Below are 6,000 nucleotides of genomic sequence, written 5' to 3'. Positions count from 1 at the left end.
TAGTATTTTGTCATTTTTACTGTTTATTTTTTTGTTTTTTATTGGTTAAATGGTGGGAAAACAATATAAACCGCTCTAGCTTTCTGATTCTTCTTTATTATCTTAGTGCTATAATGCAGATTTTTGACTACTTTAGGGGAATACTTTAATCCTAACTATTTTTACTGACTTTTTTTAAATGGATATTTAGAATCATAGAATACTAGGACTAGAAAGGACCTCGAGAGGTCATCGAGTCCAGTCCCCTGCCCTCACTGCAGGACCAAATACTGTCTAGACCATCCCTGATAGGTTTTATAAAACATTCCCTTTCCCAAATAGACTAAATTGTAGGTATTCTATGGTGTCTGGGTGAAAGATTTAGTTGTAAGAACAAATGCACTACATAACTTCTGTTAGGGTTTTTTTAGAAGTTAAAATGTGTACAGTTAACCAAGAATGAGAGAAATTAGAACAAGATATTAATGCTAATGAAGTGTCTAACCTTTTGGCAAAATACATTTATGTTCTTTGTGCTACTATATCGTTCCAAGCCAGTAATGTGCAAGTGACCTGAGACAGTGCAAAATAGTCATTCTGCTGTCCAGAACCAATTGATCTCTATTCTTTTCACTTGCCCTTTTCTAACTCTGTAAACATACACAGCCCAGGAAGAATGCGGTAAGATATTACATGTTTTTTTCTCTCTAGTAATGAATCAGGAGCGCTTTTTTTGGGGGGGGGGGGGGGGTCTGAGAGCTAGCTCAAAGGCTGTCCTCCGCAGTACCAATTTGAGGCATGTCTGGCTCTTTTTCTGTCAAATAAAAGCCAGTCAGCTATTTCTTAAACAATCCCCAGAGATTTTAAATGTTTCACTTTCAGAGGGTCATCTGTCTAGTTAGTAGGTAATTGTAGTAAGATGAAGGCCTAAAACACAAGCTCATGTAGGACAGGCTTGGTTTGAAGTCAAGCTAACAGACAAAACATCAGAGGCCAAGGAGAATAATTTCCCACCTCCTTTCTGAGACACCCTTTCAGATACCTGAAAACCACTATCATGTCCCCTCTCAGTCTTCTGTTTTTCAAAACTAAACAAGCCCAATTCCTTCAGCCTTCCCTCGTAGCTCATGTTTTCTAGACCATTAATCCTTTTTTGTTGGTCTTCTCTGGACCGTCTCCAATTTTTCCATCTTTCTTGAAATGTGGTGCCCGGAGTTGGATGCAATACGCCCTCTGAGGCCTAATCAGTGCAGAGTAGAGCAGAAGAATGACTTCTTGCATCTTCTTCACAACACTCCTGTTAATACATCCCAGAGTCATGTTTGCTTTTTTTTGGCAACCGTGTCACACTGTTGACTCATGTTTAACTTGTGGTCCACTATGATCCATAGATCCCTTTCTGAAGTACCCCTTCCTAGACCGTCACTTCCCATTTTGTATGTGTGAAACGCATTGTTCCTTCCTAAGTGGAGTACTTTGCATTTGTCCTTATTAAACTTCATCCTATTTACCTCAGACCATTTCTCCAGTTTGTCCACATCATTTTGAATTATGACCCTATTCTCCAAAGCAGTTGCAACCCCTCCAGCTTGGTATCGTGCAAATTTAATAAGTGTACTCTGTCATCATCTAAATTGTTGATAAAGATATTGAACAGAACCCATCCCGAAACAGACTCCTCTCTCCAAGGATGTCTCACAGTCAGGCACTTCTAGTGAGTTCCCATTTTTTTATCATGCTGCAACAAGTGATAATCAACAAGTGGGTAAAGGTAATTAGGTGTGATCTGTGGTGGCCATTGTGCCTACACAACGGGTGGGGTGTGTGTGTGTGTCCCTCGAACAGCTTGTTATCATGTCTGGAGATGGAACAGGAATCCTCCCTGCACATCTCCATAAAGTTCTCATACAGGAACTCATTAATCCTTCCCACTAGGTTTCTGGGGAGGTCTGCCTCATTCTGTCTTCCACAGTAGGATACTTTTCCACACCAAGCTAGTGGTCTAGTATCATGCTGCAAAACTTTGTTCTGCAAAGGTCCAAGTTTCTAGCCACAATCAGTCAGCATCTGCTGCCTAATACTCTCTGTGATTTGGACAAGATGGATATCTCGTGTGGCAATCTGGATGAAGCAGGGGATACTATTAGTTGATGCCTCTGCAGTAAATCTTTGTTTGCTCATCCATGATGAATCATAGGACTGGAAGGGACCTCAAGAGGTCATCGAGTCCAGCCCCCTGCCCTCAAGGCAGGACCAAGCTCCGACTACACCATCCCTGACAGATGTCTATCTAACCTGTTCTTAAATATCTCCAGAGAGGGAGATTCCACCACCTGCCTTGGCAATTTATTCCAATATTTGACCACCCTGACAGTTAGGAATTTTTTCCTAATGTCCAATCTAAACCTCCCCTGCTGCACTTTAAGCATTGCTTGAGTTCCTGCACTGCCCTTTTACTGTGCTCATACACCCTTCCTGCCTGCCTGCTCTGGTGGTAAGGGAAAGTTGTTCTCTCCTACCAAACAGGGGTGGCAAATGCACACGGGCTGCATGAGCCCCTGCTCTGCCACCATGCCTGGCCCCCCCTCGCTCTCACTGGCTCAAGCCCCAGCCCGTCCCTTACCTTTCCTGCCACTAAGGAGTCCAGCTGCTCCCCTAAGAACTCTGTGGTGTACCTGCTGCATAGTGGCCACTAAAACTGTGGCCTTGTACAAAACATAGCCTATTGTCTCTCTAGATCAACCTTCCTTTTATTCTGACATTAGGTTTTACGCTCTACAATGTATCTCCTGTAAAGTCTGCCCTTCGCTTTTCGTTACAGTGGGAACAGCAGTGAGCATGTTGCACATGCTCTGCTAGCTATCCAGCTGGGGCTGACATGTTAAAGAAGCAAATGCAATCTGTCTACTTGGACAGGGAGTGCTTAAGTGCATGGGGGAATACACTGTTGTTGGAGATGAGAGTGAAGCTTGAGGAAGGAGAGTATGTAGGGAACTGGAAGTGAAGAAACAGGAAAGAGTCTTGAAGACTACGGTGGATGTGATGAAGTGCATGGTGCCCTTCCAGGACCGCTACATGTACAGGCATCCCTTCCAGCCCTTGGGGAACCACATTCCCTCTTCAGTGAGTTCTATAGCTTCCTTACAACACAGGAAGGCTGGGGGTCATTGAGGGCAGCCTCACACTCAGTCACCAGAGGTGTGTCCTGAAGCAAATGCCTGAGATCACATGCACACACAGACACTTCACCCTCCCAGGAACTTCTTTTTTGTCCCTGCTGTGTTTCCTCAATAAAAAGCCCTAAGCTCTTAATTGCTTGTGTTGAAGAGTATATGTGGAGTTTACAGGCAAGCACACTGAATACAGGGGAACCCCACTGAGAGTAACATACATAACTCTCAAATCTGGCCATTTTAAAAACTCTTTCAAATCCTCTCTAATTTGCATTGCCCCTCACTGTCATAGTGATGTGAATAGTTAACCGGTAAGTATCACCCTTAATGGATGATGGGTACTGTTAACTGCTGGGGGCAGCTCCAGCCTGGCAGGGACAACTGCGGATGCCAGGGGCGGGGGGGGGGGGGGGGGGGGCGAGCCGAGGCTGCTTCAACCTGGCAAGGCCCCCCATGGATGGTGGACTGATCGGCTGGAACAGCCCTTGGCCAGGGACCCTCATGGACCTGCCTGCCGCTGTTTAAATGGTTAACTGATTAAATGAGATTTTTACAGCCCCAGTGTCAGGCTGCTTGTAATCACTGGCTAGGCACTGTGCCATATAACTTTCCCCTTCACTCTCACAAATATGGAGCAGACAGCAGACTGCCACCACAAGGGGAATGTTCTGTTCACTGAGCTTTAACCTAGTTAATCGATAGTGGAACCTTCTCTTTAAATGCCCAACAGTGCATTCTCCTATCATTCTGCAGTTACTCAGCCTGTAGTTGAACTGCTTACTGCAGTCCAGGCTGCCTATACACAGCTTCATAAGTCACGGGAATGGGATAGGCTGGGTTGCCAATAGTCGCTATTGGCGTTTAAACACCTACAATGATAATTTTCTAACATTTCCTGAGTTTTCAGTGCTTGCCTTTGTAATTTTAACAATTTTTTTTAAATGTAGGTTTTTGTATAGTTACATTTATGGGCATAATCTGGGCCTAGTTTACTAGCTCTGTTACTGTAACACAACTCTGAATCTTTATGGCAAAGTGTTTGGGCTGTTCCATGGTTGGCTCTTGAGATCCACTTGTAAAGGCACGTGATGTGCGATAGTATTCTTTATGCATCTAAAGTTCTAAACTTGGAATAAAACTACAAATATTTTCAATCATACACTGGATTCCTCTTTAAGAATAACAAACATCCATTATTATATACAGTACGCTTTATTTCTGATAGTAGCAGGCTCAAAAGCATACTTTTGTGCAAGTATGTTTCTTTTCTGTAAGTACCAGGTGTGTTGTACTACTTTGGTTTTTCCTTGCTCCATGAAAGTAGGGGATCCTAATTCCTCTATCACAGTGGAGATAAGGATTGCACTCTTAAATTCAGTTTATAGATATGGAAGCTGGGGCCTAACGGGGGATTTAAAATCTTCACTGCTATTTAAGATAGATGGTGGACAAGAAATCAGGCATGTTTGGTATAATATGGGTGTGTTATTCATACCTGCTGCTTGTGGCTTCATACATACTAATTATAGGTGCCAGAAGAGAGCATGTTGCAGGAATTTGCCACAGATGAAGATAAACTGCTGAAGAATGGTGCTTCTTATGCTTTAGTTTAGATGTGTGTTTGAACAAAACTGTAAATGATCTTTTCTTCTATGGTTGTTTTATCCTGTAAGCCTTTGCCAGCAAAGCCTGAGCAAATTTAGCGGCTTGTGAAATACATTAGGGGCAGTTCAAACCACCATCTAGAACCTGATAGATAAATGTGAAGCAAATTTGTGTCCTTGATGCTTACCAGTATAATCCCAGGCACTAAGATGTGGTGCTTTGCTCTAGTACATCAGGGTGAAGAGCTGTTTACTGCAGGGAAATCATTACAGCTAGGCTGCCTGAAGTCTTCCCTCATGGTGGAAAAAAAAAAAATGTTGGGCTCTGTCTACACTGCAGGCTTCTTGCACAAGACGGCTGTGTCTACACTGGGCCACTTATTCCGGAAAAGCAGCCGCTTTTCCGGAATAACTTGCCAGCTGTCTACACTGGCCGCTTGCTTTTCCGGAAAAGCAATGACGATCTACTGTAAAATTGTCAGTGTTTTTCCGGAAAAACTATGCTGCTCCCGTTCGGGCAAAAGTCCTTTTCCGGAAAAACTATTCCGGAAAAGGGCCACGGTAGACAGCACAGTAGTCTCTTCCGCAAAAAAGCCCTGATCGTGAAAATGACGATCGGGGCTTTTTTCCGGAAAAACGCGTCTACATTGGCCACAGACGCTTTTCCCGAAAAAGTGCTTTTCCGGAAAAACATCCTGCCAATGTAGACGCACTTTTTCTGGAAATACTTAACAGAAAACTGTTCCATTTTAAGCATTTCCAGAAAAGGGTGTCAGTGTAGACGTAGCCGACCTGTTTTATGCAAGAGTTCTTGTTCTTGTGCAAAAGGTCTTCCACTAGAGTGCATCTACACTTCGACGTGCTTTTGCGCAAGAGCATCCATGACAGCGTGGACGCTCTCTTGTGCAAGAAAGCTCTGATGTCTATTTTAGCCAGAGGGCTTTCTTGCACAAGAAACCCCTGTTGCTCATCTATACTGCCGCCTTGTGGAAGAGCTCTTGCACACGAGGGCTTATTCCTTGGGGGGAGAGGAATAACTCTTGCGCAAGAAGCCCTGTTTCTGACGCTTTACTGTAAATTTACTTATGCAAGAATGCACATGCAGTGTAGATGCTCTGCAAGTATTGGTGCAAGAACAGCTGTTCTTGCACAAAAAGCCTGCACTGTCTATGATAGCCTAGGACTCTTGTTTTTCCCTGAAGGATTCTTGGCAGGGCTCTCAGCCGCAGAAATCTATGGCCTAG

Source organism: Pelodiscus sinensis, chromosome 1 (genome assembly GCF_052426305.1).
Source record: "Pelodiscus sinensis isolate ZL-2025 chromosome 1, ASM5242630v1, whole genome shotgun sequence".
Lineage (NCBI taxonomy): Eukaryota > Metazoa > Chordata > Testudines > Trionychidae > Pelodiscus > Pelodiscus sinensis.
The sequence above is the reverse complement of the archived record's forward strand: the minus strand, read 5'-3'. Positions refer to the sequence as shown.